The 23108-nt window shown below is 43.7% G+C and overlaps 1 long non-coding RNA gene across 1 annotated transcript; it reads left to right on the forward strand.

The window, feature by feature from the left end:
• The first annotated feature begins 311 nt into the window (after positions 1-311).
• LOC142813997 (uncharacterized) lies at positions 312-13533 on the forward strand. The gene is made up of 3 exons (XR_012894766.1): positions 312-441; positions 13250-13323; positions 13481-13533. It is a non-coding gene; the product is annotated as an uncharacterized LOC142813997 (long non-coding RNA).
• Positions 13534-23108: the final 9575 nt, after the last annotated feature.

Raw genomic sequence — 23108 nt, forward strand, 5'->3', positions numbered from 1 at the left:
AACCTCGCGAGAACCATGGATCGGGCAGCGACGAGCCACCTGGAGACGTAGGCTTAGGCAACGCTGGCTGGGATGAAATATGAATACGGCGTCCGTGTAACGTCTTCTTGATGACTGCAGATTTCAACAGTCGCATTCACGCTCGTGACTTGTCGGGACGATGGGTTTTTATCTGTAGCGCGCACAGTAGAAGCAGTAAAAGCAGGGCGAGGAGAGCACAGGTGCATCGCAGATGCGCGGTATGAGCGTCAGCATCCAAAGAAGCGACAGGGGGCGGAAAAGTGGCGGCCAGATAAGAACGGGTGCGAGACGAGCCCAGGGGCTTTTCGGTAGGCACGAGGGGTGTTTCCTCCATGCGTGCTACAGAGACGAGGCCTCGCCGGTTTTGAGGGCGTCGGCTATAAGGAGAGTCGATGGCCCGTAATCTACGGCATGTTACGTGTGAGTTTTTGTTCCTGTTGTTATGATTCGCGCTGCTGGCTTTTCTGTCGTTGTTTTGCTGTGCATGTTTCATTGACCGCCATTCTGCGGGGACTGTTTGTTCCGGGTTTTCGGTTCTCCAGTGTGCGCTAGTGATGTGTTGTATCAGTCCGGAAGGGTGGTAGTGTTTTTTTTGAGTCGTAAATTAATTGCGGCTCCTGTTCTCAGCGTTGCTGGATCGTGTCCTGCTAATTCTGGCTCACACAAAACGGCACAAAATTACATGAAGCGGCACAACGAGACAGCAGGAGTCACAAGAGCGCCCTGCACAAAACAAGCAACAAAGCACGTGAAGCCGCCGCGAAGCAGCCAGGCATCGGTTCCAGTTGGTACCACATGCAGATACCGGGATTACAACACTAAAATTGTCGATGTCATCGCTGCTCGCTCATCATCACTTAACGCCGAAAGCGTGGCCTAGGAGCTGGCTGAAGACGTCTAAATACTGTCGATGTCCCATGACAACGAACACGCAGTTAAGCTTTTGGACGCTCTTCGCATTCGAAAGAGAATAACGACTACGTAATTTACGTCATTCATACATACATAAGCAAACTTCTGCATACCAAGCGATCGAATGAACGCCACATCTCGAGTTATTATTTCAGTGTCACTGCTCCTTTGATGGTTTAGAGCATTTCTTACTCTACAATGGAAGAGCATTTGAGCAATCCGACACCCTGAAAGGTGCTTGATGATTTAGAGCACTCTATTACGAAAGAGTACTGTAAAGCAAGGCAAGCGGGTAAAGATGAGACAAGAGGTCAGGTGGGCAGATAAAATTAGGAAGAATGTGCGAGTATAAAGAGACATCAGTAAGCACAGGAACGAGTTGACTGGAAGAACACGAGAGAGGCATTTCCACTGCAGTGGCCATGGTCAGACTGATGATATTGAGGATGACTATGTAGGGCCTAGCGCCGTCTCAAGTGCCAGCAATGTGTGTTTATAAAAAATGTTTAACAATGTAAAACACTTAGTACTCTGACAAGGGAAAGCATAAAGCCATTCCAGTCATGCAATAAGAGAAACCGGCTAGTGTGTTTAGAACAAATGTTCGATGACTTAGAGGATTATACGCATTCTACTATGGGAGACCCTGAAACTTCTCGGCCACGCCAACGTGGTCCACGAAAGAGGAACACCTTTTCTGCCAAGTATAATATTAAAAAAAAGTGAAGAATGACTTAGAATACTTGGTAATCTGTTATCAAAGAGCATAAAGCCGTCCCATGAGCCTGACAGTTAATCAGGCTTTGTTGAAAAAAATTGTGTCATAATGGTGGCGCCTGCCTTCTCGTAAACGAGCTAGTCCGCTTAGAAAAAGTGTTCAACAATTTAAAGAACAAGGTACTCTACTACCGAATTTTATAAAACCGACCCCCCCCCAAAAAAAAACGTTTGTTAATTTGTGTGTTTAGGTAAAGTTGCCAATGATTTACAGCATGAATTATTTCATTAAAGAGAGCACAAAGCCATCCCTTGGGCCTCACACTTGAAGAGGCCGTGGTGGCAGAAAAGCTTGAAATAAATTTGATCACTTGTGTAAGCGTCCTCGTCGGAAGACGAGGACGTCGTGAGCCTGTGTTAAAACAATTGTGATTGATGTCACAGACATCAATTACAATTGAAAAAGAACATTTTTTTTTCGAAATATATTACCAAGATGAGCAACTTACCAACTTACTACCAAGGTGAGACTTCATTTTTGTATACATGGATATCAGATCTCGCTGTTTAGAAAAATTCGGTGACAATTTAGCGTACCAGGTAGTTACTCTGTTATGGAAGAGCAAAAAGCCGTGATATGTGTTTACAAAAAGTGATAAACAATTTTGAGTCTCTAATACTCGGCTCTGGGAGAGCATCAAGCAGTCCTGTGTTTACAAAAAGTGATAAACAATTTTGAGTCTCTAATACTCGACTCTGGGAGAGCATAAAGCAGTCCTGTGGGCCTCACACTTGTCGAGGCTGTGTTGACCAAATTACTAAAGCATGGTGCCACAACGCTTATCATCGATTTAAGCCACGCTGTCGGTGTCTGTTTAGAAAAAAGTATTTAATGATTTAGAGTACTTCGTACTCTACTACGGGAGAGCGTAAGGCCGTCACGTGGGCACAAGAAGAGACAAATGTATTAGCTACTACTGGATGCAAACATGCCTTAGCGTTAGCAACACTTATCATCAAAAGCCTCATTCACTATGCAGGTCAAAATACAAAAACACTTGAGATATTACTTTTTTTAATTCGGGAAATCTAAACATCAGTAACCATGGAAGTAATTGGGCAGTATTTGTTCAAATCTTTAATGTGACTGTCAACTCACGCAATCTCAATTTAGGTGGAAAATAAAAAAATGGCAGCATATTCACGAAGTGAATGATGGATAGTGAAGCAAAGCATGCATCCGTCCATTCGTTCTTGCTTCCGTCCGTCCATGCGTCCATCCGCCCTTCCGTGCGTGCGTCTGTTCGTGCGTCCGCACGCTCATCTGTGCGTCCGTCCTGCTTTCGTCCATGCATCCGCTCCTGCGTCCATTCGTGCTTCCATCCGTCCGTGCAGCCATTCGTGCGTCCGTCCATGCATCTGTCCGTGTGTCCGTTCGTCCACCTATTCAGCACTCCAAGTACCACCATCTCGCATCTTTTCATCATATATTACCCATAAAGAAGCACCGCCATCCCGCGGACATTCCAAGGACTGAACGAGAAGAAGCAGACGCGCACTTTCTTACGGCTTGCGCTTCGTGTCTACACTCTATAAAAAGAGCGAGTAAAAAGGGTGTATTTTTGTCCCACAATAATAATCTAGTATATATTGCGTTCCATCCTTGCGCTATCGCCCCGCGCCCGGTACACTCCGGTCACCATCGACATGCCCATTATCAGGGTTACATTGCTTTCTCGATAGGAAAGTGGCCAGCGCCGAGTTCTCAAGAAAAGAAGCGCACGCAAGCCTGATGACGATTATTGTTGTGGGACAAAAAGACAACCTTTTTACTCCATAATTTTTAGAGTGTACTTCCCACCTTTAACCACCTCGAGTTCATGGTATATACTAGTTCACTGTATTCATGGCACTGCGACCCAACGCTCGCTAAACCTTTCTAAAATCTAGGAGGTTACGCCCAGCGAGTATAACGTACCAACCCTTTCTTGTGTTCTGTGCGTTGTTGAACAATGAAAAATTCGCAGCGTGCGCGTTGACTAAAAGCCGAATTTTCTCTCATTCCCCCTTAGCAGCCATTGGCACGTACATTGAGCACTACCTTTATTGTTCAACAACGCACTGAAGAAATCTCTTACCGGCACCACCTTGGAGGTCAAAAAGTTATACTTGTTACACACTACTACAACGGCTATGAGGGATGAGCGGGAGCCGCTACAAGGAGCTTCGCCCCCTAAAAAACGTACTCTGCCTTACAGAGCGTCCACGCACTGCATGACATTTAGTACAACTTGGAGGTGCCCATGCGATCTTCGTCAAAACGTTAGATTTTTAGGGGCGAAGCTCCTTAGGGCATGGGCTGTGCGTCCCCTGTAGCCTGTATGTAGCCACCTCTAGTTTAGTTCTTGCAGTGTTCACTAGATGGCGGTACCGTCCCCTGTATCTAGCCGCCTCTAGTTTAGTTCTTGCAGTGTTCACTAGATGGCGGTACCGTCTCCTGTATGTAGCCACCTCTCGTTTAATTCTTGTAGTGTTTACTAGATGGTGGTACTTGTAGCTGATGATGAAAAGATGCAAGATGTTATAAACTAGAAAGAGGTACTTGTAGTTGATGAAGGACGCGAGATCTTATAAAATAGGAATGATGTACCATATGGCGCGTGTCATTGGTTGAAGGCAATCGTTCGATTTAGTGCGGCGACGTACGCTAGGGGGAGCGATGTAATAAAATCGAGTGGGCAAAATGTACAGAGGATTCATGGTTTACCAGGTTTACCTCCGGAGCTTCGCCCACTTATCATCATTCACTTCGTGGATATGGCGGAATTTTTTTTTATTGTTTGAAAGTGCACGGAAAAACACCGACCTCGAAAAATGATGAACCGTCTCCCCGAAGGGAACCATGACGGGATGCTAAGCAGCTGCGGTGCCCACGGTGGTGACCCAGTTGAAACGGGCGTCGATGTGTGTATTGGAAGATTGGTTAGGAGTGAATCTTAGTGTAGCGTTTACTCTGGTAAATTTTTATTTGAAATGCAAACACGGGAGGTAGGTTTGGTTTCGTGTGTGTTTCATTCCAGATAAATGAGCTGAAAGAGTAGACAGATTCATTCACGCGTCCGCAGCAGCTGTACGGACGCAGCCTGCTAGCCATTTGCAATGGCAGGCGTTGTCTTCAAGGCTGCTGTGGACGCGCAACTCTGTCCAGTGTTTTCCCTCGACGTGCGGTCCATCATTGCGTGCGGTGGAGAGGGTGCAGCGAGAAAAAAATGGTAGCATATCCACGGAGTGAATGATGGGGAGTGGGGCGAAGCATTCGTCCGTCCATTCGTTCTTGCTTCCGTCCGTTCCTGCGTACGTCTGTGTAATGGTCCATGCGTCCATCCACCCGTCCGTGCATGCGTCTGTTCATGCGTCCGTCCCTACGCGCAACTCTGTCCAGTGTTTTCCCTCGACGTGCGGTCCATCATTGCGTGCGGTGGAGAGGGTGCAGCGAGAAAAAAATGATAGCATATCCACGGAGTGAATGATGGGGAGTGGGGCGAAGCATTCGTCCGTCCATTCGTTCTTGCTTCCGTCCGTTCCTGCGTACGTCTGTGTAACGGTCCATGCGTCCATCCACCCGTCCGTGCATGCGTCTGTTCATGCGTCCGTCCCTACGCGCAACTCTGTCCAGTGTTTTCCCTCGACGTGCGGTCCATCATTGCGTGCGGTGGAGAGGGTGCAGCGAGAAAAAAATGGTAGCATATCCACGGAGTGAATGATGGGGAGTGGGGCGAAGCATTCGTCCGTTCATTCGTTCTTGCTTCCGTCCGTTCCTGCGTACGTCTGTGTAACGGTCCATGCGTCCATCCACCCGTCCGTGCATGCGTCTGTTCATGTGTCCGTCCCTGCGTTCGTCCATGCACCCGCGCCTGCGTCCGTTCATGCGTCCATCCATGCATCTGTCTATGTGTCCATTCGTCCATCTATTCAACACTCCAAGTACCACCATCTCGCATCTTTTCATCATATATTCCCCATATACAAGCACCGCCATCCAGCGGACATTCCAAGGACTAAACGAGAGGTGGCACACACACACTTTCTTGCGGCTTGCGCTTCGGGTCCACTTCCCACCTCTAACCACCTCGAGTTCATGGTATATACTAGTTCACTGTATTCATGGCACTGCGGCCGAACGCTCGCTAAACCTTTCGAAAACCAAGGAGGTTACGCCCAGCGAGTATGACGTAGCAAACTTTTTCATTTTCAGTCAGATAGTGCTCAATGTACATGCCAATGGCTGCTAATGGGAAATGAGAGGTGGAGAATTCGGCTTTTACTTTCTTACGGCTTGCGCTTCGTATCTACTTCCCATTTTTAAACACCTCGAATTCATTCATGGTATATACAAGTTCATTGTATTCATGGCACTGCGGCTCAACGCTCGCTAAACCTTTCTAAAGCTAAGGAGGTTACACCCAGCGAGTATAACTTAGCAACGCTTTCTTGTCAGATAGTGCTCAATGTACATGCCAATGGCTGCTAATGGTGATCGCAGCATGCACGTTAACTAAAAACCGAATGCTCCTGTCTCTCATTCCTCATCAGCAGCCATTGACATGTACATTGAGCTCAATTTTTTATTGTTCAACAGCGCACAGAAGAAGTCTCTCTCCGGCACCACCTTGGAGGTCAAAATGTTATACTTGTTACATACTACGGGGGACGAACGAGGGACGCTATAAGGAGCTTCGTCCCTAAAAGCTGCTTTAATTTTTAAGACGCCAGGCCTGCGCGGAACACACAACACATTCACTCTGAAAGCTGTAAGAGCAATCTTTCAGAGCCTTTTCTAAACACCTTTTGGTTAACTACTACAAGTACACTTGCTGGGTACACACTACGCCATGAATAATTTTTGTTTAATAGGCCGACATTCACTATGCTATCGTTCACATTCTTCCAAGAAGCATGGTATGCGCTACAAACTGCAAGAAATATAGTAATTTTTTTATATGCGAAAAATTTCTTAGCGAACTTCGGCGACTTTGAGCGTGTCTGTCTATCTATCTATCTATCTATCTATCTATCTATCTATCTATCTATCTATCTATCTATCTATCTATCTATCTATCTATCCATCAAGCCGCCTACGACTTTTCGCTCACTTGGCCGTTTCAATAATGGTATCAATACCAAACTTGGTTTGGCATAGCATGACTGTATGAAGAACATATTTGACTAGTCATAATGTTAAAATCATGATAGGCGTGTCATGAATGTCATAATTTATATTCCATGGTCTTGCAGCTCCTGCGGTGGTTTCGTTCACATGGAATGTTGCAAAACTGGTATCGTATGGCATGCTTCCAGGTTGAACGCAAGCGACAGACCCTAACATGAAAATCACGGCATGTGTGTCATGTAACAGCATGGCTACATGCCACGCTCATGAGGTGCTCACGGCCGTTTTGCTTGCGTCACATAAACCTAATTTGGTATTACAGTACATGAATGAATTACGAAGGTATGTGACTGGTGCAAACATTAAACTTGAGATGCGTGTCATGTAACAACATGACTACATGCTACGCTCATGATGCGCTCACGGCCGTTTCTCTAGCTTCACATATGCCAAATTTAGTATTACGTGACGCTGATGGACGACAAAGGTATGTGACTGGTGCAAACATGATAATCCTGCAATGCGTGTCATGTGAGAACATGATTACATGCCACAGTGAAGGTGCCAATACATTTCGACGTGATGCGGTGCGCGTGCTCGCCGGCGTTCATTTCGTCGCGTCACGCTGCCGTTGACACGCCAGGCGCCGGTGCTGCCATTTACTCGCCGGCACGCGCCTCGCTGCGTTGCTTTGACGCATGCGCGTCTCAGCGCGTCCGGAGTCAACCCATCGCGAAATGAGGGAGACGCAGTGTTCTCTGGGTAACGCATCGGGGTGAAATGCAGCTTGTCGCGTCTCGCGCTGGTTGCCGTTTCGCGATGAACGCTGGTCACGCCGGTCGCGCCGGGCGTCAGACTAAAGAGTGCTTGCACTTTGCTAACGTAGCGTCGCTGTGCCAAGCATGCGCGCGTGCCAATGCTACACTGAGTACATTGGGCCCTTCATGATGCGCTCGTGTCCATTTTACTAGCTCCAAATAAACTAAATTCGGTGTTACGTTACGTCAATGGATGACGAAATATGCGATACGTGCAAACATGGTAATCGTGAGAGGCGTGTTATGTAAGAATCTGACAACATACAACGCTCATAGCGTGCTCACGGCCGTTTCGCTAGCTCCAGATATACTAAATTTAGTATCACGTCACGTGAATAGATGACGAACGTAAACGGCACATCCAAACATGATAATCATGACACGGATGTCATATATGGCATCAAATAATTCAACCTCATAACGTTGTGGTGATATTAAAGTGAGATTTCTGATTCGTGCTTTGCATGTCATCGATTCCCACTGTACGTGGGGTCTGCAGATGGTTTTGCAGTGGCTGACAACGATGAAGAAGTATGCATGAAGTGGCTAAGCACCACAGTTATTAGGGGATCAAGAACAAGCTTTTGTAGTGGGTTCAAGCATCATACGACCCACTCGTTACACTATCCTCTTTTGTGACGCCTGGTTGTTCCTCTGATGTTCTAAAACGCATTATTACTTATATTAGCGCTATTTCCTTCCCGACCTCAAGCATGCCTAAGGCTAGTTTGTGAACGAGTTCCAATGTGGAAAAGTAGGTACTTAAAATCCGGCGTCGATTAGTAGTATGAAATCTTGGATGTACATGCAGGCGACCGGAGTTCGAATCCTGTTGGTATCTTTTATTGATGAATTGGTAGTATACTTGTTTTTTTAGTTAGCTTTTTTTCTTAATTTGCGCGATAGTTGTTACGTACACCGGCGGCGGAGGCAGTGAAAAACTACGCTAACCCTGTTGTGATCGCATAACAGCTTTCGCTGTAATAAATAGTATATAGGGTAATAGTGCACGGTTCCTTATTTCCTGAAAACACTTTACTTTATGCTGTAGTTGGCACCATGAAAGTCTACCTGTAGTAGCTTTTTTAGAAAACACTCTGTTTCTGCAATCGTTTTTACTGTGCCGCGTGTCCCTTGGAGCCTTGGCGTAACGTTTTTCTAGCGGAAATAAAACACACAAATAGTACCTTCTGGATTGAAGCTCTGTTATTGTGTGAGCCACAGCCTAGAACTCAATGGTTGCACAAAGAACGCCTCTGCGTGTCCTTCTTGACACCTATTACCGGCGGTAGTTTTATTTTTGTGGAACTATGATCGCTGGTATTGAATAAAAATATTTGCGCAGCGCAATACTACGAGTAGTTACGACGTAACTACAGACGAAAAAACAAGGACAGAAAGAGCGCTGACTTCAACTGAAATTTTATTAGCGAAAACACTGGAAATGTATACTAGTGACTTAACATCATCACACAATCGCGCAACCTATTGCATCACAGCAGGATAATCATCATCTCATTATGTGGTTACAACGCCACAGCTCAGCACAAGTTCACAATCTATTGTGTCAAAGCCAGAAACTCGATTTCTTTTTTGTCAGAGCAAGGGAAGGCATGCTGATACATCGATCACCTAGCATTTGCATTTCATTGGCCTCCATAATCTCTCGTGTTAGCTGGTGATGGTGTTTGGCTCCAACAGTGCACTTTTGGAATTCCTGTCTGCAACCACAATCCCTACATTGGATGCCCAAATGACCTTGCACAGTGGAGTATACATTGTAATGATGCTCTTTTGAACGCTCATTCAGGCACCGGCCTGTTGTAACATACAAAGAGATGATCATTATCTTGCTGAGATGCAATAGGTTGCGCGATTTTGCAGTGATGTTCTGTCATGAGTATATATTTTCAGCGTTTTCGCTAATTGCGCTCTTTCTTTCCTTGTCTCTTCTTCTGTAGTTGTGTCGTAACTACTCGTAGTCTTGCGCTGTGCAAATATGTTGATTCCCAATCCCCAACTTGCCCAAGCATCGGTCTTGTCATGGTATTGAACGCTACCAACTAATTCATGCTTTTTTGCAGATTCTGCATAGTCATCCACATAATGAGGCAACCTCACTAGATCGTTATCCCTCTCTCTGTTTGCTTGGTGGTGAAAATGGTCAGGTCGTGGAACTAATAGCAAGGCTTTCGAGGGATACTTGCACCTGTCCTTGGCTTCCGTTTGACCAGCACGGATTTTCGATTCTGTATGGTTGGTAGCGTCAACGAAGGGGCACCAGAACAAGAAGTGCATAAATAAATGTTAGGGCGTACGTGCAATGATGAACGACTTCGTGGGACGTCACTAAGCACTCGTAAGCGAGAAGAGAGCGCATGTGTATAAAGAATATATGGTGCTTTGCAGTAAACATTGGATTGAATAAACTTTAATTTTTTTTATTGGATAAACTTTTATTTATTGGATAAACTTTTATTTATTGGATAAACTTTTATTTATTGGATAAACTTTTAGAGAGCACTCAGGGTTTCTCCCGCAAAAACACAGCCACGAGTGCAGACCACATCATTCAGGCCGCGATTACTCTTTTGCCTCAAAGGCCTCCTTGTCCCACCTGCAAGGTCACTGCCGTCTATTGCTGCATTTTCTTCTGTTTTCATCGATTCCAGCTGTGCGAAAGTGTATTTGTACGCGTCACAAATAAGTAGAAGCAGATCGAAAAAAAGGACGACAAAGAAGAAACACGTGCAGTAAAGCTAGCGATGTACTACCAAGTGAATATTTATTCAAAAGACCTCATTCACTCGAGATCTATCTACCTGTCTTCTTTGTTATCAATGGCAAGGGACAGTTTCTTTATCACCACCAAGGTCCCTCCGCTGACTAACGATAGTTATTTATTGTCCACGACAGTGCTGTGAAGAGCTTAGAACGCATGGCAATTAAAGAAAACTCACGCACGAGGTAGCAGCGAACAAAGTGACGGAGTGACAAATGGTCGTCCTTGTACCATCAAGCCTGATAAACACTGGGTAACACAATGTTCCTGCAATAAAAGATTAGAAACGTCGTCCTAAGAGCATTATCAATCAACTGCGCTTGAAATCATTGCAACTGTCGAGTTTGTTTGCCTCTCGATGCGACCTTTTTCAAAGAGGCTAGTAGACTTTGTTGAGTTTGTGGAGTTGTGACTACATTCCACTTGAGTAAGAACGAACCTTCCAGCTGCGTATTAATAGCGAAGCATCCGATTGTATGTACGGTCAAAAAGTTCAGTGAATGTTACAAACCGCACTTTTCTTTCATTCTTAGAAACATCACCTGCAATTGTTGTGAATGGCATCCACCATAATTCGCCTTATACGAATTGTTTTAACGTTACATAACAAACTCTAAACATCATAGCCTACCAAAATATTAGCTTCCTTGAGAATACCTGCGAACCAGCAGTTATTGTCAAAAAGCGTATTGTGAAAAACTATGCAACCTTTGTATTAATTTATTCGAAAATAATTAGAACTGATTGGATCCTTCGACACAGCTATATAGGAGCACAGCTCTTAAAACTCGCCAACATTTCGTTGTTAGCCCACATAATAACCATATGACCGAGGATGAGTCACCTAAAGAGAGATTGAGCCCAGCCTAGCCTTGCCAAACAACAATTCGCTCGGAGGATTTCAAGCTGGACGGTCGTGCTCTCACGATCTCCGACGCCAGCGTAGCTCCCGCCAACTGGTTCGCCCTGCGCGGTCTCCTGACGCCGTGCAGCTCTCGCATTGTAGTGCGCCGCCCTTGGACTGCTTCGACCAGATCCCTCTTTTTCTATCTCCTTCTATTTTCCGTCGCTTACCTCTCTAGTTATTCATCTGCTTCCTTCTATTCTTTTAACCCTTCTTTCCCCCACCCCTATAAGGTACTTCGCCGTGTCACCGCTCAGGCAGACAGAAATTAGGTGCCTTTTTCCTCTCGCTTACAACCACCACCCAAACAAACAACGCAAATCCAAGTGAGGAATTTGGTACAGAATAGCAAGGGGGTCAGCAAAAATGAAGGGTGAGAAGGACTAGTGAGGTGTGGAAGAGAGAAGAAAGGATAGGTAGAGAGTGTAAAGCATGGCGTTGCCTTTTATCGTAGAGTTTAGGGAAAGGTCGGCTGAGGAAAGTAGGGATAGCAGGGAGGGAAGCGAAGATGAGGGTGAATGAAAGGAGGAACAGGAAAAACAAAGCATGCATGGCACAGACGCATGCAGAGAGCTCAAAATTATTTATGATTTTCTTAAAGTTCGGTAATAGGAGGTACATGAAAACTACTTGTGCAGATAATTTATATAACCAGGGACAGAAAGTGACACAATAAATATTTATGTAAGCCACCCGATTGATTAGGAATATTTAATGAAAAGTTTAATGACTTTAGCAATATGGGCATGTTCGTATTTTGAAAAGTTGGAAGCAGTCGTGGTTCTACATAGTTGCATTTGGAAGAATTCCACCAGCAAGTCTTTCCTCCGAGATACCCCACTGCAAAATTAATTAGCTTTCCGACGAGCAGAAAACTCGGTAAGTGTTAGATGGCGCTGAGAGCCAAACCCTGGCCCAGCTGGATCGCTCGTCAACATTGTGTCAATAACCCCCACTGTAGTTGTAATCCCGCATTCGTTTATGTCTGCGTTTTCCTCTCCCACTCACGCACCGCACTTTGTTTCTTTACCTACAGAAATTAGGAGGGCATATTTTGTGCTATTCTTTCGCAAGAGCCACAATACTTTAGGCTAACTGGAGCATTTTTTTTTGCTCGAATTCATCAATGCTGCACTCCACCTCTTAAAGACGCTAAGCTCCAAATAAATTTTTGCACACGCAGACGATTCCCTCGTTTGAAGGTACCGCCCCATGCCTGTTATAACTTACCAGGGCGTATTTATTCTACTGCTGGGCATGCTCTGTGTTTTTTACCACTTCTACCATGTTTCCAATATTTCTACAGCGTAGGCGCTTTTTTTTGCTTTTGCTTCGGGATGTCGATGCTTCATTGCCACCAATGCACTTCACTGTTACCCTCTCCGGCTAGTTTCAGTCAATAACGCCTCCAGGATTTCTAGATAGTGACGCACATCAACCTTTTAGTGTCACTGCAACTGAAAGAGAGTTTCTTTTATATTTTTCAGTCTTCTTTATCGAGCAGTTAGCTTCGCCTTATTTCACTTTCGATTTTCTGTCTTACCTGACTGCCCAGGTGGGTTCTGGACCGCGCTCCTTCACTACACCTTTGCGTGAAGTTACGGCCGGGCAAGCAGCCGCCACTTGTACTACCTCTACGCACTTCAATTTACGCTTCCTCGCAACTACCCTTCCTTCTTACCCATTTTCGCTTCCTTTTATTCTTGGTGTTGCGTCTCTTTTTGCCTATTGCTTGCAGACCATTATCCTTGGCTTTCATGGTTGTTTGTTTTGTGGGACGCTCTCCCCTGGCGACATTCTGCATCAGGGTGCCCTGTGCGGCATTACTTTATTCAGGAATGTTGTTTGCCTACGCTGGACAAAACGGCGACTATATATGATGTAATATGTTTCCTTGTTTATGTTCCTTTCCTGTCTTTTCACAGTGGTAAGGTCGATATCAAAGGGAACACTCCTGAGGCCAAAAAGCCTCACAAGGACATCTACTGAAGCATTTCAGGTAACCGATAAAACATTTGAGCAAAATTGTAGGAATAACAGTGATTTTTTTCACATTCGACTTAAGTTACATCAAATTCCATCATCCCTTTTTTAGTGTTTTAAAGTTGATGATTGTCATAGTTTCTTCAATAGAACATTTATACTTCCGCCCACAGGTCTCGACAAAACCTTAGCTCCCATGTTGAGGCATGCAAGCAAATACAAAAGGTAAAAGTGAAAACTGCCAAACCTTAAAAAATGTGCTGTCACAATTGCTTTTCAATGTGCTTGTTGTGTTACGAATCTGAATAATGTTTTAGGTAGTATGTGGTTATGGTGTCCATTCGTCCTGACATGTATTCGGTCTTCAACGCGTTACCTAAGTCTGATATGTTGATAATGTCCCACACAAAACGAGAAATGGTTCATTCACCCTCCTCTTCTACTGTACTCGAGATCAAAGCCCATGCAGTGCTTATTCCTGTGCACTTTGTTTATGTCACAAAACTATTTCGTTTAAAATCAAGCAAAAAAAGCACGTAGCGAATACAGTAGGTTTGTATTTGCTACTATAAAATATCATCCTGAGCGCAAGTTTGTATATACATTTTTTGTCATCCTAGCTGGCTTACTTAAGCCAATTGTTCGTTTATTAGGAAAATCAAGCTTCTCCAGGGCACATTCGCGCCATTGCTAAACTTTATTCTTTATGTCAACTTTCTTCATGATCTCTGCCTAATTGTGGCCTTTGTAATAACTGCGAAAGACATTTGTTGACTTCATACGAATGCGTAAGTACGCTAAGATTGCAGAAATGAAAAACCAAGTTTGAGAGTTTGATTCAAGTTAAGATACCGCATTTATAATTGGTGCTTATTAGAATCCCGAACTATGCTTCCAATGCCTAATATCCGTGGAGCGCTTTCTGAGTTGTACCATTGGTATTTTAATCGTTTGGAAAAAACAAAGATAGGCAATCAAGAGTTTTGTTTTTTTAGAAAAATGTACGAATAACATGGACCGTGTTGAACACAGGGCGTGTAGTGTTAATTGAGCATCAACACATACCTTTTACTGTCCAGAAAGTAAAAGTGATGCACTAAAGTTTCAAAAAACAGTGGCAGCAATACTAACTAAAATTTATACTGAGAGATTATCAAATAAAATTGAGAGATTATTGAAATGTTTTTGCGTAATAAAAGAGCAAGTGAATTCGAAATCATTGGAGGCAAGATAATTACAACTAGGAAAGATATGCTATTCCAAATTTTGTTTAGCGAATTAGATGTCAAAGTGACACCTCAGCACATCTCATGAAGCGCAGTATAATGTTAAAACACAACACTTCCAAACTGCCAGGCCATGCAGAGCTCAGGGTGAATCGTTTTGAACTATATGATGGTAAAATAACTGCCAAATTTTTCAATCAAATAAGTCGGTAGCAGGTTAGCTGAGAAGTCCCCTTTTCCAGCAAGTGTCCGCTTTTGCGCTGTGAAGAAGTATTCATCAATACGGTTTACGCAAGTTTTGCATACGCACCCGATTCTTTAGGAAAACGGCCACTACCTAATACCGACGTGCAATCACTGCGGGCTGCACTGTCACGCAGACCTCGATCACTTATTATTATGGGAATGTTCCATATTCGATAAATCGTGAATCGCCGTACAGGATTTCAGTGCACAAATTATCATAAAGAGCTACTTAAGGTCTCGAACGCGTAGATATTATTCGTGCATTAAGGAAATCAGAGCGGCCTGATCAGAGTGGTTTAGGGCGACCGACTAATCACAGTACTCACGACACACCGCCTCAATACAAGTGATGGTGGCAATGATTATAGCAGATCCGGCGACACTGTATAATATCACTGTAGTTTGAATATCCCGCTTATGTCCCCAAAGTATTTGCACCTCTCTTGTTTTTAATAAAGAATTTTCAACTCATTCTTTAACTTCTTCTGTAAGGACAAGTTTCATTATCAGGTTATACCGGTTTGTATGGTGAAGGGGTCAGCCATGGTTGTTGGAGGAATGCTCGAAGAGAATGCTAGATACGCCGAGTCATCATAGTCCCACTCACTATATTGAAAGAACACGATATCAATCTGTTCTATCGAGTTACGTTCTGACGACTACACTGTGAGGGGGTTTACGAAATTTGTCTTTTGGCAATGATGACTTATATAGTGAGAAAAACGACAAACGTTGAAATAAGATCTATTCTCTTAAAATACGACATTCTCTCTAATGGGTAAACAAAAACTATCAATTTATTGAAACGACTTGTGAACTAGACGTGGATAAAACTTTCACTTTGTGATTCTTGAGATACCTTATCAACATACATGAGTGTGTGAAATTGTACCCAACAATATAAACATCAAATTTTCAAGAGAATGTACACTCAGAGAGTCTAACTTAACGTGAGTCACGATAGCAGAGGCTATAGAAGAGTGAGCTGGTTTTCGTTGAGTCTTGCGAATGTCCAATCATGCCAGCTTTCAGCGGCTACTTCCAATGTTAACGGACCATGGACTTCGTACCACGGCATAAACAGGAAGTATTATTAGCCCACGCACACACATAAAACAAACCATATAGAGGACGACGTGCTAGCAACTCTGTAATTATAGGTCACCGTGTTGGAGTTCAAAAAGCTGCTTTCTCTCCTTTACATTTTTGCGTCTGAGCCTAGTGTTGTACCACATCACATTTAGTCAATCTTTTAATACGATAGTGTTTTAAGCCGAAGTCAACCGAGACTTTAGTGACGCACTTCCGTCACGGATACTGCATTGGTAAAACGGATGCCACAAAGGAGCGAAAAAATTAAGTTTAACGTGAGAGATCCGTACGGGGGCCTTCTTCATCATGATGCAGGGGAACTGTTGGTCTCACTTGGTGTTATATTAGTATAATTTGTTGATCTTCTCTGTATGCCATTTTTTTCAATCCTAAATAAGACCCACTCTACCCCTTTCGCTATACTTGAAAACTAAGTAAGGAGGGAGGAAGCAACAAAAGGGAGAATGCAGGGAGGTTAACCAGAAAGACATCCGGTTGGCTACCCTACACTGGGGGATTACGGAAGGGGACAAGAAAGACGAGAAAGAGGGAAGAGAAGGAAAAGAAAAAAAGGTTGGGGGAGAGACTGACAGTAAATTCACTGCAGCGTGTAGAACTCTACCACAAGTCAGAGGCGTTCACACAATCCTGTCTTTCTGAGCAAACACAGCAGGGCTTTTACTGCCTTGTGGGCTGTCGAGGCATGTGGACGTTTCTGTAATAGCACCTGCACAGAAAGAGGCCGATCATCCAGTCACCGCATTGCGTTGGCAAGTACTTGTCTATCTGAAGCACAACGAGGACAATGGCACAGCAAGTGTTCGATATTTTCGTCGGTGCCGCAAACATCGCACGCCGCACTGTCAGTAATTCCAATTAAGGTGGTATAAGCTTTCGTGAAAGCAACTCCCAGCCAAAGCGATAGAGAAGCGAAGCTGCACGTCGATGTAGGCCGGGTGGAGGCCGGAGTTGTAGTTAATGGTCTAGCTCGTGCAGTCTTGTACGTCGTATGCATGGTGTGTTCCACTCAGTCAGTGGGAGACTGCGGGCCAGTTGACGAATCTGCCTCGCCGCATCCGCTCTTGAAAGCGAAATCGGAACGCTCTTCGCTTCTTTATGTGGCGTGCGAGCAGCATGATTTGCAGAATCATTGGCGCCTATACAACAATACCCACGTAACCACTGAAAGATGATGTCGTGGCCTTTTTGTATCAAAAGGTGGTGAAGTTTCACGGTTTGGTAGGTCAACTGGTCGTGGCATCCGCGTCTGAGAACTGTTATGAGGCACTGTAATGCTGGTTTCGAGTCAGAAAACACAGCCCATTTACCTGGTCTTCCTTCTGAATTGATGAGTTCCAGTGCATTGCGCAGAGCCTCGAGTTCTGCCGTCGTTGACGTCGTCACATGTGAAGCCTTAAAACACCAAGTTACCCCTTGTGATTGTATAACCACTGCTCCACCTGAACTAGGCGGCGTAGTAGAGCCATCTGTGTGAATGTGCACGTGGTTACTGTAGTTTTGTTCTAGTAGTAATAGACTCAGTTGTTTCAGGTCATGTGTCGGTAAGTCCAATTAAAAAAAGTCAGTTTTCTAGGTCATAAAAAAAGCCTATGCTCTTTTTCTGTAGTTCACACCTAGTGAATTTCTTTTACAACACACGTATTTGATATTATTGTTCCATATTCACCATTCAATGAGCACTTAACGTGGTTTAACTCTATTCCGCTGGGCTTGGCGATAAGGAAGTTCCAGGTTGAAGCTTGCTGCGCGCATATATAGAGGAACAAGTATGGTTTAATGTTACGTGACCTTAAATTTTGGGCATCGCTAAATGAAGGTTGCTAGCCTTAATCATACAACTTTCGGCTACCGAACATGCCACACGCAAACACTTCATAAAAAGTGCTTTTAAATTGGCACAAAAATTCATTGATTGATACTTGAGGTTTAACGCTCCAAAACCACCATATGATTATGAGAGACGCCGTAGTGAAAGACTCCGGAAATTCGGACAACCTCGGGCTGTTTAACGTGCCCCTAAATCTGACCACGCGGGCTTATAGTTTTTGCCTCCATCAAAAATGCAGCCTCCACCACCAGGATTTGATCCCGCGACCTGTGGGACAGCAGCCGAGTACCTTAGCCACTAAACCACCATGGTGAGGCGATCGACACAGAGAGGCAAGTTATTAGTAAAAAAGAGGGAAAGATGGTGAGCTGAAGGGCATCAAAAATTTTTTTGATAAACAAGTATAGCATAATGCATCAAGAAGACACTTTTCAAGGTAAAAATAAAAGATCCTAATTCAGTGTTTATACAGAGGGCTTTATGTAAGGCATGCCACTCTGCAAACGTATTTATTATGTAATTTTTTTATTTGCCAGGATAAAATAATGAATTTTATTATCAGCGAAGTGTAGTAGCTAGCGCTATGTAAACAGGTAACATGAGCTAACAATTATAAAATAAAATCAAAAAGCGTACAGTGGCCTTCATTTATAGCTTGCCAAGCTATGGTTCCAAACTATTAAAGGAAAAGGGCATCTTAATTGTTTCGACTACCCGCAAAAAATTCGCAGGAGCGTTAAGAAATTATTATACAATCAGGTGAAAGGAAAAGAATGACATATATCATCAAAAGAAAATAGTAACCAGGGAAGTGGTGCAGATAAGTGCAGATCGAAAATGAGACACAAAATACGAAAGTATGTTTGCGAAAAAAACAACCACAGAATAGCCAGTTGCATTCAACGTGAAAGCTTCAGGAAGTGCACACATGTGGTTCGCTCATTCGTCAGCGATAAACGGGGGCACGTTTGTAGAGTGCATAGTGGTACAAATTTTATTACGGGCGGATAAGGAATAAAAGAAGCGGAATGACAGGGAGGTTGGAAAGTTCTTAGACCAGCTGGCAACCCTGTGCTAGGAAAGGGAGTAAGGGGAATAAAAGATTATAGAATAGGTGTTACAAATAGAGAGAGAGATATAGAGAGAAAAGACAAAAGATAACGGAAGAGGAGAAGCAAAATAATTAGAATACGACACTAAAGTCCGTCTCCTGTCTCTAAGGTTAGTTGTTCGCAAAAAAACGTAATAAAGTTTCCACAGCCCTCTGGACTGATGATGGACTTGGCCAATTACCCAGAATCTTTTTTTCTGAAAAAGGCCGATCACTAAGTTTATCAAAAGCTTCGGTAAGTTCTTGTCTTAGCGCGTTGGGATGGGTACACTCGCACAAAAGATGGACGATTGTTTTTTCGCAGCTACAGTAACTTCAGAGGTGCTGGAGATTTCAGTAAGAAAGAAGTATGGGTTCTTGAAGGCCACGTCAAACCATAGGTGGCACAGTAGAGTATCCTCAGCTAGTGATATTGCTGAGAGAACACGAAGCGTGATATTGAGATCCAGGTTATGTAGGCGAGCGTTTGCGAATCTCGTCGAATTATATTGTACCACTGTAAAGTCACAAGCATGGGAAAGAAGCCGTGTCGCTGCTTCGGTTCTTGAAAAGAAGATGGCTGTGTATTGCATACCGTCATGGGCAGATCTAGTGCCCTTATCTGTGTGGTCATTGCCGTATATACCGCAGTGACCTGGTATCCACTTATACGCTATGCTGTGTTGTCTCTCACTGTGTGGTGGTGAATAAGCTTTATATATGCGACTAACTGTTCATTTCGTTCATGGCAAAATGCTGACATGAGACTTTGGATAGCTGCTTTCGAGTCCGAGATTATTATGGGAACTTCAACTGCACATGGCATGGGACGCCATAGTTTAAGTAGACAGGACATGAACATGCTGTAAGCGTTACTGAAGGATTTGTGTTCCTTCACTGACACTCCCGTTCACAGGGAAGCGTTATCTGGCATACCAACCAAGCAGCTTACTAACCACATTGGCGGGGAACTAAACCTCGCTTGTGATAGAGTGAGTTGTGCTCTTTGTCCTCCTCCTTCTTTCTTACTCTCTCTGCTATCACCATAGTGCTACAATATATCGTTCAGGGCTATACTGTACTCCACCCTCTCCCCTCAACACCCTTACTATCCTTTTCCACAATATCTCTACGCCGCTATATACATGCCCAGGTTCTACAAGGTTTTGCCGGCGTGATGTCAATGCTGTACTTTGTCTTCTCCCTTCCTACTTTTTTATTAGCTCCCTTAGCATTATTAACCTCATGATAATATTGGTATTGAGTTTTTATTCCATTAAAATCCTTACAGGCCTCTTCTGTTGTATCAGGAAAGGGGGCATCATGAAATAAATGATCACGCGTAATTAATACACATCATCAAACTAGATGAAATGCCTTAAAGAATGCACAGAAGGCACAAGGGAACGCCAACAAACTACAAGCGTGATTGTACACAAGTGGAGCTGACTTTTGCCATCTGCCTGTGGTCCTAGCGGAAACTTCAAGGCACAATAAAAACTTAACACTAATGTATTTCTAATCCACTTAAATGTATTTGTGAAGCAGTGGCAAGATATCCAGCGTTGCCACGACTATTGAGGGGTACAAGCAAAATACAACGTTTCATTCAAGATATGCTTGAATTGTGTTTAAAAACATTAGAGATAAGGCTAGCGACCCTATTTTCTACGGATTATGATCAACTGATTAAATGATTATGATGGTGGTGCCATATCGGCGGGGCACCTTCTAGTTGTGTGTGAACAAGTATCAGAAAAGCTAGCTTGCGGATATTGGAGGAACAATGTTCCCAGATTTCGATATAAGTACACCACAGTGATTTTGAAGCGTTAGCACGCATTGTGGTAATACATACGGCGTTAGCACATTAGGCCTAAGAACATTCTGACAAATTAGTACACAACAAGCAAATGTACACTTGAAATGTAAAAAAAAAAGTTCTCGCATGGAGGTCGTAAGCTAAATGCTGGCACAGGACTCTGTGAATATTTGCGCACAGGTGAGCATAGCTGCCTGTGTGAAGAAAATTTGCGATTTGTTGCTTAGGGCATCAAACATAACGTATCGTTAATTGAAGCTTGTAATTACTCTACTTAAGGAAATCCACGTTTTGCATTTTCCTCTGCTGCCCTCTGCCGTTTTGGTGCGGTTTTGTCTTGATATGCGCAACATATCTTGATATGCGCAACCACAGTAATAGCAGGGCCGGCATTAGCCTATTTTTTTTCAGCGAAAACTACCATCGGTAATGATGAGCTTCGAATATTACAAAGACTTGCGACATTCCCACCCACCCCCAGTGCACCATTTCACGAGTCTGGCAAGCACCCGCTCCTACAAACTGCATGCATCAGGCACCGGGGAACGCAAGCGTTGTGTTCACGTAAACAAAGCGATGAACGTAGAGACGCCTTTTTTTGTACACTTCTTTGTAAACAAGTCGATGCGTCTTTCTGCAGGAACACAACACTATCAGAGGTATCACTGATTGAAACATCTGCCAGGGGGAACTGCATTTATAGCTGCACGTTTAGTGGCCTTCTCAATATTGAAGCTTGCGAATGAATGAACCAAATTAAAGTTTGGCAGTTTTGTTCGCGCAAGGTTCGGGGAAGAAGGAATAAGCACCTGTCCCGTCTCGCCCTCCATCAATCATCATGGCGGTGACTCAGGTGAGGGCTCAAAACCTTGGACCCGGGCGGCATCTCCGGCTCGCCGGACGGCTCAAAGCTGGTCGGCCAGCTCATCGCAAGAAACTTTCACAATACATTGGCACATAATACACATATCCTGGCATCATGTGGTTTAATACATCGACTAGAGGATTATAGGATAATAATTATTTGTAAAAATATGATCTCACACAAAAGCGCTGTTCAGGCGGACTTAAAAGACCCAAGGGTTTACTATATTTGTTCTCCATCGCACGTATACCTGGCCCCCATGTAAAGCACCAGTTTTCTATGTTTATTTTTCTGCACAAGGCTCATCTTTCCCGCAATTCACGATCATGAATGAGGATTAGGTGCCCGAGAAAGACTTTATGCGAAAAGATTAGATCGTCGCGTTTAAATAAATTGAAGGCACGCATCATTTTTTTCGCAATCAGTAAGGGAAACGAGTTCGAAACGACAAAAGGAACAGTTTTATTGAAGCGCACAAAAATACCTCAGAAGCCAAAGATGAAAGCTCTTCTGGGATTACGCCGCGAGATAAACGCTTTATGCACGTTTTGTGAACACGACAGATATTACCATTTGTACTCGCTCGTAAACACCCCCTAGTACGCACTTTGAAGTCAACATCGTGGGAGGAATCATTTAAGTAGCCTGAGGGCGCATTATCTATGCATGAGTAAATCACTCCCACTGTCGTGAATTTGTTTTTCAGGAACGCAAAGATTGTTTTCACTTGTTTTTGTCAGTTTACTTATTTTTAAAATAAATCATGCCATTTTTTTTTGTTCTTCATGCACATGAAGAATCATTATATAAACGAGCAGTACGATGAATAAACAGCCGCAAATTCTCAGCTTGGAACGAGATGGCTCGTACGTAAAAGAGAAAGTCATATCGGCTGGGATATTGAATGGGTGCGCAATGCGCTTCGACGGTTTTGAGCTTAGCAGAAAAAAGTTAGACCAATAGGATTGTGCATGGTTGAGTGAATATCTTCAATATTCACTTATAATCCTGCTCAGTGAAATATAGCCAAAGGTATTCATTATGCATAGCATGCTCTTAGCTTCCTTGACGATGATAAGAGGGCAGCAACAACGAACTATATGGAGTCGAAAATATGCACAATTTTTTTCCTATTCCCTGAGTGTGTGAGTAAATTATATGAATGCGCTGACCTCCTAAACGTGTATTACATTGAAAATAAGTGTAAATGTCTGTGAAAAACAAGCGAAGAAGTGTGTTGAAGGCATCGTAGTAAAAAATGCCGGAGAGCTCTTGTGACTAACATTTATCAAGTTCTTATTCATTCATGGGTTAATCCAATCCAACCGTGGCTTGACTTTATCAAACATCTCATTTGTAACACAAGTTTTTGTATAAATATGCCTATGAGGACGCACTAAAACGCATTTTATTGTTGACCATGGAGCTGCTTAAGCTAGCCGCAGTCTTCCTAGCACGAACAAAAAACTTCCCGCCGCGAAGATGTCACCGCGGCTTGCTATGGAGCCTGCTGTACAGCTTCACACCTCGTTGGACAGTGCACACAACCATTCAGTCACGCAGACGTCACGCCATGGAAAAACCTGTTTTATTAGTGAGAAAGTTGTTGAC

Source organism: Rhipicephalus microplus, chromosome 4 (assembly GCF_043290135.1).
Source record: "Rhipicephalus microplus isolate Deutch F79 chromosome 4, USDA_Rmic, whole genome shotgun sequence".
NCBI classification, from domain to species: Eukaryota; Metazoa; Arthropoda; class Arachnida; order Ixodida; family Ixodidae; genus Rhipicephalus; species Rhipicephalus microplus.